This window comes from Capra hircus, chromosome 21 (genome assembly GCF_001704415.2).
Source record: "Capra hircus breed San Clemente chromosome 21, ASM170441v1, whole genome shotgun sequence".
Classification (NCBI taxonomy): Eukaryota; Metazoa; Chordata; class Mammalia; order Artiodactyla; family Bovidae; genus Capra; species Capra hircus.
Window position 1 is genome coordinate 26,641,855 of NC_030828.1, and position 12,236 is coordinate 26,654,090.

General features: G+C 44.1%; 1 protein-coding gene across 3 annotated transcripts in view; it reads left to right on the forward strand.

Moving 5' to 3' along the window:
• IL16 (interleukin 16) overlaps positions 1-12,236 on the forward strand; it is a 114,090-nt gene that overhangs the window by 18,623 nt on the left and 83,231 nt on the right. The window lies entirely within an intron of this gene.

Sequence of the window (12,236 nt, forward strand, 5' to 3'; positions counted from 1 at the left end):
AGTGCAGAGGGATAAATGTTATTAGAGATATTTAAACTCTATATGATGAAGAAAATAAAATTTGACTGAAGGTCTGAGAAAAAAAGCTGAGCAACTATAAAAACAAAGCAAAAGTTTAAAAAATGTTCCTGGATGGGAAGATTCTCTCCCCAGATTCATCTATAAATCTCAGTGAAAATGTCAACCAGATATTTTCAAATCTGAGAAAATTATTATTCAAATTAATCAGAACTACTAGCTAACAGAAATTAGCCATAAATTTCTATTTTATTTTTCAAAATAAAAACTTTTAATTTTTCTGGTTAAAACTGTGATGGAAACTATAATCAAAATTTAATTTAAAATTAAAATTTCTTATAACTGTCATAAGAAATCAGAAATAAGAAATTAATAAGTAAAAAGGAAAAACTCCTTGTAAATTTCACCCCCTAGCATCTTCACCTGCCAAAAAACACTGTTCACAGTTTGATGTCTATTCAGGCAAGTACATTTTTATAACCCGAACTAGCCGGTATGACTATTTGATGGTGTTTCTTAGCTTACAACATACTGTGAACTTCTTTCCATATCCATATATTTTATTCTTGAGTTTGTTCACATAATGTTCCGTGTGTGAGTGTATCATAATATTTTTAATAAAAACCTCTCCTTGATGTACATTTAGGTTATCCCCACTGTTCTACTATTATCTCTTTCTGTTTTAGTCTATGTATGTGTCAGGTACTCAGCCAAGACCTTCTCAGAACTATCTGCTCTCGTTCCCACGTGGTTAGCATTATCATCTCCATTTTATGGGTGATCAGCTAAGTCATAAAGGAGTTCAGTCCTTGGTTTGAGGTTGCACAGATAAGGGGCAAACCTGGCATGCAAACTAAGGCCACCTCCAGAGTCTAAGCTCTCGGCCAGGTCATTTCTGCACCTGCTTGTCATTCCTCCCAGTTACAAGCATTCTTGTGGCTAGTGCTAGGCAGCTGACTGCTTTTTTCATGGCAACAGTATTTATTGAGTGTCTCCTACCTGTGAAGCCTTCTTCCAAGCACTGGCATCTCTAAAAATATTTATCATTTATTATTTATTTGGCTGTGTTGGGTCTTAGTTGCAGCACATGAGATCTTCATTGCCCCACACAAATCTTTAGTTGCAGCCACAGACTGTCTAGTTGTGGCCCGTGTGTCCAGTAGTTGTGACTGTGGCTTCTCTCTAGTTGCAGAGTGGGGGCTTATTTGCTCTGCATCATGTGGGATCTTAGTTCCTCAACTAGGGATCAAACCCATGTCCCTGTCATTGCAAGTTGGATTCTTAACCACCGGACCACCAGGGAAGTCCCCAAGCACTGGGATTTAATGAGGAATCCATCTTAGCCAATCCCTTCAGAACAGTGGTGGGTGGAGATGACTTTCTTGAATTTATCTAGATTCTTCTTGAGGTTAATTATATTGTCACCCTTTTCTCTCTTGGAGGGAATACATGCCGATGAGGTAATAGTCCTGTCCATCTTCATCTTTTGTCTCAGAGGCCTGCGCTTTTTGGAGGGCATCCTGGTGACCCCACTTGTGCCTGCCTGTTCATGGATTCGATCACCTGCCAGGGTGCTTGAAAGCGCAACGTCCCCTGTGACGGCCTCCTCTTGAGATCTCACATATGCTTTTAGAATTTTCCTGAGAGCAGACTTCAGAATGTCTTTCCAGTGACTGTGCGTGCGTGTTTGCATGCTCAGTGGTTCAGTCATGTCTGACTCTTTGCGACCCCGTGGACTGTAGCCTGCCAGGCTCCTCTGTCCGTGGAATTCTCCAGGTAAGAATATTGGAGTGGGTTGCCATTTCCTCCTCCAGGGGATCTTCCCAACCCAGGGATCGAGCCCACATCTCCAGCAGTGGCAGGCAATTCTTTACCACTTGAGCCACCTGGGAAGCCCAGCAACTATATGGGCACCCCTTAGCCCAGCGGAGTTGACACATAAAATTAACCATCACACCTAGGATCATTTCACCTTATATTGATGTGGGAAAGGTCCATTGAGGGCAAAGGAACCTTTGAGATGCTTCCCACTATTCATTCATTCACTGGACATGCAGATGCCCCTACTCTGTGTGTGGCAAGCCTTGACAGAGCTCTGGGGACATAAAATGATGAAATATGGTCTCTTCCCTCTGGGAAGTAACAGTGCAGAGGAAGAAAGATCAAGTGTATAAAACTCATGTCAACACAGCCCTCTCACTTTACCAGTTGGGAAAGAGGCTGAGAGGCGCTGTGCCGTTCGTCTTGTCCCGTGACCGATGTATACAGACATACACCCCTCTGATTCCAGCCGCAGGTCCCTGGAGTCCTATTAAAGACACTCTTTTAGAAAGAAAAGGAGCCATCAGTTTCCTCCCTTCATTTCTTATCTCTGAGTCACTCCTCAGCTGAAAACAAAAAAATTACCCCCGGGCTGGAGTGACCAAACTTTAAAAATTGCCTTTGATATAGAACACTGTCGGAGAACTCAGAAATTTGAAACACATTTTATCAGCTAGTTCTCCTCTCTCCATATGGTTATGCACCCTTGCAGAGTTCTCCAGTGAATTAAGTGTATTTTAACCAGATGGAAATAACATGGTTTCTTCTCTAGTGGGTTAGCTATGCCCAGCAGAGAGGCAAGCATGTAAGAGTTTTTCTCAGCAAGTGCTTGCAAAGTCAACAAGTGAAAAGGAAGGACGGAAAGAAGAAAGAAGACCAGAAAGAAGGAGAGAAAGGAGGACTTAACTGATGCAACCCCGGCCCCCAGTCTGGAAATTCTTCAAGTCCCTTTAAAGGATGAACCATCTGGTTTTTTGCCCTTCAACTTTATAGTTTTGACACTGCATTTTCTTTCGTAAAAAAAAAAAAAATTATTTATTTGGCTGTCCAGGTCTTAGCTGTGGCATACGAGATCTTTCATTGCTGTGTATGGATTCTCTAGTTGGAGAACCCGGACTCAGTAGTTGTGGCTCTCAGGCTTAGTGGCTCTGTGGCACGTAGTTCCCCGACCAGGAATCAAACCCATGATCTATGCAATGCGCGGCAGATTCTTAACCACTGGACCACCAGGAAGTCCCAGTTCTGCATTTTCTATGCAGATGACAGCTTAGCCAAGGCGAGTCTAAAGTTCACTGAGACTATGATGGTGAGTCAGTTTGCGTCTCCTTTGGCCACAGGATCTCTTCGTGTGGGTCTTATGGAGACCCTTCCAGCCCGAGCATTCTATGGAAGCTCTAACTAAAGTGAATACGATCATGGTTTGAGAGGAAAGGCCTCCAAGGAGTAGGAGAGCTGATTCCCGGGGTGAAGTGGATCCTTCGGAGTTTTCTGTTGGGTAAGGGGAGCAGCTGGTCCTTTTTAGCACAGCCACATTGGAAGCCTCAGCTGTGCATCCTTGGGCAGCCTTGGAAGAGAACTGAAAGACAGCCTGGTGGAGGACCCATGCGGCTAGAGCAAGGCTGACAAGAGCTTGGCAAATGCTCCTACAGCCCTGGGGTAAAATCAGAGAAAGCTCGTTACTTCTGACCTTTTGAAGACTGGAATTGGGCAACGGCATGGGCTTGCCCACCAGCTCCGCTCACATTTGGTTCCATTAGGGAGCAGAAGCTGGTTCCAATGTCCTGAGCACAATTACCAAAGCTAAGTTGAACCGTGTGACCACGGCGCTGTGTTTTCAATTATTCTCTCTCTCTCTCCTCTCTTACTATGCCAGGCCTAGAGGGAACACAGGCTCCCACAGAAGTCCAATCCTGGCTTCTCCTCTACAGTCCTTTTGCAATTTTTCCCTCCCTTTTTTTCATTTTCCACAGTAACAAGGCTCATTTTGCAAACCCTCTTTGCTCTAGACTGAAGGGTTAATCCCTGGTCCCCAGTGCATCACCAGCCTCCCATCCCGGGGCTCCACTGGACATCCCACGTGACAGCCACAGCCGCAGAAGTCGCGGTTCTCTCTGGAAAAGCTTATTTTTTAAAACTGACTGTACTCATCAGACACTCCTACAACGGTCCTCTGGGATTAGCCCAGTTTCCACCAAGGAATTCAATCCTTCTGGTCTCCTAAACCCTACAGGCAGCTAACGTTTCCATCACTGAGGGCAGGACATGCATTTTATGGGGTCTCAAAGGTCTCCACATGTTTGTGATCTGGAAAATGCTCACTGAGTGAGCTCACCTTTGCTGGGACAGCTCTTGCGGGCTGCGGAGGGTAGGGAGATAGAGGGGGGAAGGGAACTGGGTTTGCAGTCTAAGAATACACACAGATGGTGGTAATGCTTGGTGAAAAAGAAGGCAAGAGGCCTTTATTCCAGAGCCAAGCACTGAAGGGGAGAAGAATTTGGGCCTTGACTGGGGGTGACTGGCTCCTCTACTAGACTTGGATGGGATAAAAGACAGTTTCAAAAAGCCTCTCAGCCTTTGAATGTCACTATTTTCCATAACTTATGCCAGTGGCATCAGAAAGAACAACTATGCCAGGAGGATTTTTTAAGCAAAAAAAGAGGAAGTTTTATTCATTTGCCTAAGTGAATAGATAGTATGGCTTCAGGTATAGTATGGCTTCAGGCAAGGCTGTATCTAGGTGTTGGTATTATATCATCTAGGCTCATCCTTCTCTTTCTGTCTTCCTTTCTATCTTCATCTTCCTCTGTGAGTTCTGGACCTTCTGTGTTGGCTTCACTCTCAGGCAGCCCTTTCCACGAGGTGGTATGGAGAACTCCTTGTTTATAGGTTCTCTGTACAGCACCAACGGAAGTCCAGAAGGATTTTAAACTTTGATTGTCTTTCAGTATTTCAAATGCCTAATGGACCAGTGTTGGCTGTGACACACACACACGCACCACACACGCACACACACACTCACACTTCCTTCTCCATGAGTCCCAGGTGAACTACGGGAAATCCTCATGAAGTTGAACAAAATGCAATGAGGTTTGGATATATTAATCTTTACAGTGGTGCTGGTGTTGAGAGCTTATAGTTCTGGGATGTTGAATTGACAGAATGCAAAGGAATGCCTGTGTTGGGTTATGGCGAGAGGGAGGAGAGCATTTACAATTTGGATTTGAAAGATGACACCCAGAAGTAAAAGCTAGTAATGAGAAGATGGGGGAAAAAAAGAGCTACTCTAAAAGCTTGATTTCTGTGTATTCTTCAACCAATAGATATGAGCATTGATATTCAGATTAATGAATCCTCTAGAAATAAGGCAGGTTTTGAGCAAGCAGACTACGCCCTCTGGACTTGGGTTCATGACTTTGGTAAAATGTAGAAGTGATTAAAAAAAAGTTTCAGTGGTTTTGGGGGAGGAAGCTAACACTGCGGGCTGTAACTCAAAGAGGAGGTGAGCCGGAGGGCAGAAAGTACAGAGTGTAAAACATTTTGTTCAGAAAGTGGAAGGGCTGAAGAATGGTCCATTGTCAAAACCATGCTTGTTGTTAACAGTGTTGGTTAGTATGCTTTAAAATCTGCTAAGGAACTTTCCTGGTGGTCCAGTGGCTAAGACTCCGTGCTCCTGATATAGGGAGCTGGAGGTTGATCCCTGATCAGGGATCTAGATTCCACATGCTACAACTAAGAGCTCACATGGGGTAACTGAGATCCTGCATGTTACAACTAAGACCTGCTGTAGCCAAACAAATAACAAGTAAATATTTTTTAAATTAGTAAATAAGTATTTATATTTACTTATAAATAAGTAAAGTAAATCAGTAAATAAGTAAATATTTTTTAAAATAAATAAGTAAATATTTTAAAAATCTGTTAAGGTAGCAGTGAAAGTGAAAAATGAATCACTCAGTTGTGTCTGACTCTTTTGTGATGGTATGGACGCACCAGGGTCCTGTGTCCATGCTATCTTCCAGGAAAGAATTCTCCCACTGGGGGAGGCAGCCATTCCTCTCTCCAGGGTGTTCTTCCCAACCCAGGGATCAAACCCAGGTCTCCCACATTGCAGGCGAATTCTTTACCATCTGAGCCAACAGAGAAGCCCAAGAAGACTGGAGGGGGTAGCCTATTCCTTCTCCAAGGAATCTTCCTGACCCAGGAATCAAACTGAGGTCTCCTGCATTGCAGGTGGATTCTTTAGCAACTGAGCTACCAGGGAAGTCTGGCAGATCTCATGTTAAATGTTCTTACCATAATTTTTAAAAGGTGAGGGGAAGATATGAAGGGGATAAAGAGAGACAGGTAACAAGAAGAGGATATAAATACAACATGTAATTTTTCAAAGATGGACAATTTGAGTATGTTTACATGCTGAGGATAAAACCCAGAAGAGAGGGAGAGATTGAGGTTAAAGAGAGACACTAATCAATGGCTGTGCAGAACCATGGCAAAGATGCAGGCCCCAGAGTCAGATTGCCTGCTTAAATTCCTGCTTTCACTGAGTTCTGGCTGTGCAGTCTTGGGAAACTGACCTAACCTCTCTGTGCCTCAGTTATCTTTCTAAAAAAACTCTTGTTTATTTTTTAGCTGTACTGGGTCTTAATTGTGGCATGGAGGATCTTTGATCTTCATTTCAGTGTGTGGGATCTTCAGTTGAGGCATGCAAATTCTTAGTTGTGCCATGTGGGATCTAGTTCCCTGACCAAGAATTGAACCTAGGCCCACTTCATTAGGAGCACAGAGTCTTAGCCTCTAGACCACCAGGGAAATCCCCAGGAATTCCATTTTTTTGTGTGTGTATGTGTGCAAAATTAGGATGTTGATGAAGAGCCTACAATAGATTTTACAAGAACTAAATGGTAAAGCAATTAGAACAGTACATCATAAGCACTAAATAAGTGTTGTTGTTGTTGTTGTTGTTCAGTCGCTCAGTCATGTCCGACTCTTTTCGACTCCATGGACTGCACCACACCAGGTTTCCCTGTTCTTCACCATGTCTCAGAGCTTGCTCAAACTCATGTCCTTTGAGTTGGTGATGCCATGAAATCATCTCTTCCTCTGTTGTCTCCTTCTCTTCCTGCCTTCAATCTTTCCCAGCAGCAGGGTCTTTTCTAATGAGTCAGCACTTCAAATCAGGTGGCTAAAGTATGGAGTTTCAGCTTCAGCATCAGTCCTTTCAATGAATATTCAGGATTGATTTCCTTTAGGATTGACTGGTTTGATCTCTTTGCAGTCCAAGGGACTCTCAAGGGTCTTCTCCAACACCACAGTTCAAAAGCATCGATTCTTTGGCGTTCAGCCTTCTTTATCATCCACCTCTCACATCCATACATGACTACTGGAAAACCCATAGCTTTGACTATATGGACCTTCGTTGGCAAAGTAATCTCTGCTTATTAATATGCTGTCATATGGTGTACTCTGCATATAAGTTAAATAATCAGGGTGACAATATACAGCCTTGATGTACTTCTTTCCCAATTTGGAACCAGTCCATAGTTTCATGTCTGATTCTAACTGTTGCTTCTTGACCTGCATACAAGTTTCTCAGGAAGCAGGTAAGATGGTCTGGTATTCCCATCTCTTTAAGAATTTTCCACAGTTTGTGGTGATCCACACAGTCAAAGACTTTAGTATAATCAATGAAGCAGAAGTAGATATTTTTCTTGAATTCTGTTGCTTTTTCGATGATCCAGCGGATGTTGGCAATTTGATCTCTGTTTCCTCTGCCTTTTCCAAATCCAACTTGAACATCTGGAAGTTCTCGGTTCACGTACTATTAAAGCCTAACTTGGAGAATTTTCAGCATTACTTTTCTAGCATGTGAAATGAGTGTAGTTGTGTGGTAGTTTGAGCATTCTTTGGCATTGCCTTTCTTTGGTTGACCTTTTCCAGTCCTGTGGCCACTGCTGAGTTTTCCAAATTTGCTGGCATAATGAGTGCAACACTTTCACACTATCATCTTTTAGAATTTGAAATAGCTCAGCTGGAATTCTATCACCTACACTAGCTGTGTTCATAGTGATGCTTCCTAAGGCCCACTTGACTTCGCATTCCAGGATGTCTGGCTCTAGGTGAGTGATCACACCATTGTGGTTATCTAGGTCTTTAAGATCTTTTTTGTATAGTTTTTCTGTGTATTCTTGCCACCTCTTCTTAATATATTCTGCTTCTCTTAGGTCCATACCATTTCTGTCCTTTATTGTGCCCATCTTAGCATGAAATGTTCCCTTGATATCTCTAATTTTCTTGAAGAGATTTCTAGTCTTTCCCGCTCTTTTGTTTTCCTCTATTTCTTTGCACTGATCACTTAAGAAGGCTTTCTTATCTTTCCTTGCTATTCTTGGGAGCTCTGCATTCAGATGAGTATATCTTTTCTCCTTTGCCTTTATCTTCTCTTCTTTTCTCAGCTATTTGTAAGGCCTCCTCAGACAACCATTTTGCCTTTTTGCATTTCTTTTTCTTGGGCATGGTTTCGATCACTGCCTCCTATACAACGTTAGGAACCTCTGTCCATAGTTCTTCAGACACTCTATCAGATCTAATCCTTTGAATCTATTTGTCACTTCTACTGTGTAATCATAAGGGATTTGATTTAGATCATACCTGAATGGCCTATTGGTTTTCCCTACTTTCTTCAATTTAAGTCTGAATTTTGCAGTAAGGAGTTCATGATTTGAGCCACAGTCAGCTCCTGATCTTGTTTTTGCTGACTGTGTAGAGCTTCTCCATCTTCGGCTGTAAAGAATATAATCAATCTGGTTTCAGTATTGACTATCTGGTGATATCCATGTGTAGAGTCTCTTGTGTTGTTGGAAGAAGGTGTTTGCTATGACTGTGAGTGAGTGAAAGTCACTCAGTTGTGCCCAACTCTTTACAACCCCATGGACTATACAGTGCATTGAATTCTCCAGCCCAGAATACTGGAGTGGGTAGCCTTTCCCTTTTCCAGGGGATCTTCCCAATCCAGGGATCGAATCCAGGTCTCACATTGCAGGAGGATTCTTTACCATCTGAGCCACCAGGGAAGTCCAAGAATACTGGAGTGATCACTCCATTGTGATTATCTAGGTCCATCCCTACTCCAGCAGATCTTCCCAACCCCAGAATCGAACCAGGGTCTCCTGCATCACAGGTGGATTCTTTACCAGCTGAGCTATGAGGGAAGCTATGACCATAGATAACCATCATTTTTATTGTTTTTAAGTCCGGAGAAACTGAGGAGTGGAATCCAGAAAACAGATGGGTGGATTGGATGTGCTCCATAGGAGGGCACATGTTTCACTATGAAGGGTATGGACAGGTAGGAAAAGACGGCAAATGGACTTGTGAACTCTGGCGTACACTGTCACGTGTGTGAATCCTCTATACGTGGTTGTGTGTACTTGTGCGTACTTTACCGTACAGTCCTGTGTAGAGGACAGTCATGCAGCGTCTTTATTTCAAGCCCAGGATGTCCAGAAGCAAGCGTAAAAGCAGTGGTGATACAGCTGACCCTACTGTACTTTTCAAGGTATTGTGCTGTGAGATTAAAATTTTCTTTATTTTTTTCTTTATATATTACTTGTGTGAAAAGTATTATAAACCTATTACAGTACAGTAGGGGCTTCTCAGGTGGCTCAGATGGTAAATAATCTGTCTGCAATGCAGGAGACCAGAGTTTATTCCGTGGGTTGGGAGGATCCCTTGGAGAAGGGAATGGCAACCCATACCAGTATTCTTGCCTAGAGAATCCCATGGACAGAGGAGCCTGATGGGATGCGGTCCACGGGGTCACAAAGAGTCAGACACAACCTAGCGACTAACACTTTCTTCACAGTATGGTACTCTATAGCCTATCGTGTTAGCTGGGTACCTCAGCTAACTTGGACTTAAGAACAAATTGGACTTATGAACACATTCTCAGAACAGAATTGACTGTATATATGGGACTCACTGTTTTCTAGATGGAAGGAAACAGAGTACAGGACTTTGGGATATTGGCAAGAGGGTGTTTGATAAAATGGGCCAATATTTAGTTGTGTTAATTGCTCAGTCATGTCTGACTGTTTTCAACCCTGTGGACTGTAGCCCACCAGGCTCCTCTCTCCATGGGATTCTCCAGGCAAGAATACTAGAATGGGTAGCCATTCTGTTCTCCAGGGGATGGACAGGATTCATGCCTGAATCCATGACAGGCACTTCTCAGTGAAGCGGAGCTGAGCTGTGCTGAGAGTGATGCTGTTGACCTGATGAGTAAAGCCAGGGATTAAACCCGAGTCTCCTGCATTGCAGGTGGTTTCTTTACTGGGCCTCACTTGTGGCTCAACTGGTAAAGAATCTGCCTGCAGTGCCAGAGACCTGGGTCTGATCCCTGGGTTGAGAAGGTCCCCTGGAGGAGAGAAAGGCTACCCACTCCAGTATTTTGGCCAAGAGAATTCCATGGACTGTATAATCCATGGGGTCACAAAGAGTCGGACACGACTGAGCGACTGACTTTCACTTTCACTTTGTTTACTGTCTGAGTCACCAGGGAAGCCCACTGAGTTAGGTTATATTAAAGCATCAAGAAGAGTGCCTGATATATAGGGTACACTCTCAAATAGTTATTCATTCATTCATTTTGATTCATTGTTCTTGGTTGCTATAGACATGTACGTGTGTGTTCAGTCATGTCCGACTCTTTGTGACCCCATAGACTGTAGCCTCCACCCCACCCCCAGGCTCTTCTGGCCATGGGATTTGCCAGGCAAGAATACTGGAGGGCATTGCCATTTTCTCCTCCATGGGATCTTCCTGAACCAGGGATTGAACCTGCGACTACTGTGTTTCCTACATTGCAGGCAGATTCCTTATCACTGAGCCATTCAGGTTGGTAGATACATTGATAAAATTAAAATGCTAATAGAGAAAACAATACAATGCACCTGGGTATTGATAAACACTGTCTTTGTTCAAGAAGATGTTCTTGGGGAGATTATATAATATGAAAGGGTTTCTGCATGATGAAATGCTGGAAGACCTCTGCTCTTCCTTATTCAGTACTAGCTGTGCACCAACAGCAGTACCCGTGGGCCAAGAGCATCCCACAGTCTGTTATTCTGGCAACAGGCTTTATTTTGTGGCTTGGGCCTGAGTCAGAACTCTGCAGCATCAGAGCCCCTTTAACCACCTGCCTCATGGACAGGATTCATGCCTGAATCCATGACAGGCATTTCTCAGTGAAGCGGAGCTGAGCTGTGCTGAGAGTGATACTGTTGACCTGATGAGTAAAGCCAGTTTTTGACTCACCCCAGGGTTTGATCCCATAGGGAAAGATGACAAAGGAGACCCTCAGCCTGGCTGAGATACCGACCAGGTGTGACACTGGTGCTGGGGAAGGGCACACAGGTTTGCCAGGTACCTGTTGTGTGCTAAGCCCTTTGGCATGAACCATCTAAGATTCACCTTCTTTTATACTCAAAACAATCCTGGTGGGTTAACATTATGTGAGCCTCCCAAACCTCCTTGTAGACTCTTTATCTGGGAATTGGGCTTCCCAGGTAGCTCAGTGGTAAAGAATTCACCTGCCAAGCAGGAGACACAGGTTTGACCCCTGGGTCGGGATATCCCCTGGAGGAGGAAATGGCAACCCACGCCAGTATTTTTGTCTGGAGAATCCCATGGACAGAGGAGCTTGGTGGGCTACAGTTCACGGGGTCCAAAGAGTTAGACATGACCGAGTAACTAAACAGCAGCAGCATCTGGAAATTGAGGGCATAGACATCAGCAATCTTCAGCCTGGGCTCTGAATCCCAGGTTTACTTGGAGATGCTACAGGAGTGACCAGGGGTAGCAGAAGGGGACTGGCAGGTTCAGCCCAGTCCTTTTCTCACTCTGACCTGCTCTATAGGCTGGAGTACCCCATACACTCTTGTCTGAAGAATGGCTTTTACATTTAAAAGTCTCACAGGTCTCTGTGATCTCTAAACTCCTATCCGTGATCTGATCACTGACTGTCCTGCGAATGCTCTTTGTGGCTTTGCATTTGAACCTCTTTCTCTCAGTGTCTCAGTGTCCCTGTGTGTAGAAGGAGGGTTTGGATAAGAGACGCTCTGGGCTCTGTGACCCTCAGAGTGACTGTTGTTGTTCAGTTGCTAAGTTGTGTCTGACTCTTTGCGACCCTCATGGACTGCGGCACGCCAGGCTTCCCTGTCCCTCACTGTCTCCCAGAGCTTGCTCAAACTCATGTTGGTTGAGTCAGTGATGCCATCCAACCATCTCATCCTCTGTTGTCCCCTTCTCCTCCTGCCTCCAACCTTTTCCAGATCAGGGCCTTTTCAAATGACTCAGCTCTTCACATTGGGTGGCCAAAGTATTGGAGCTTCAGGAGGGTG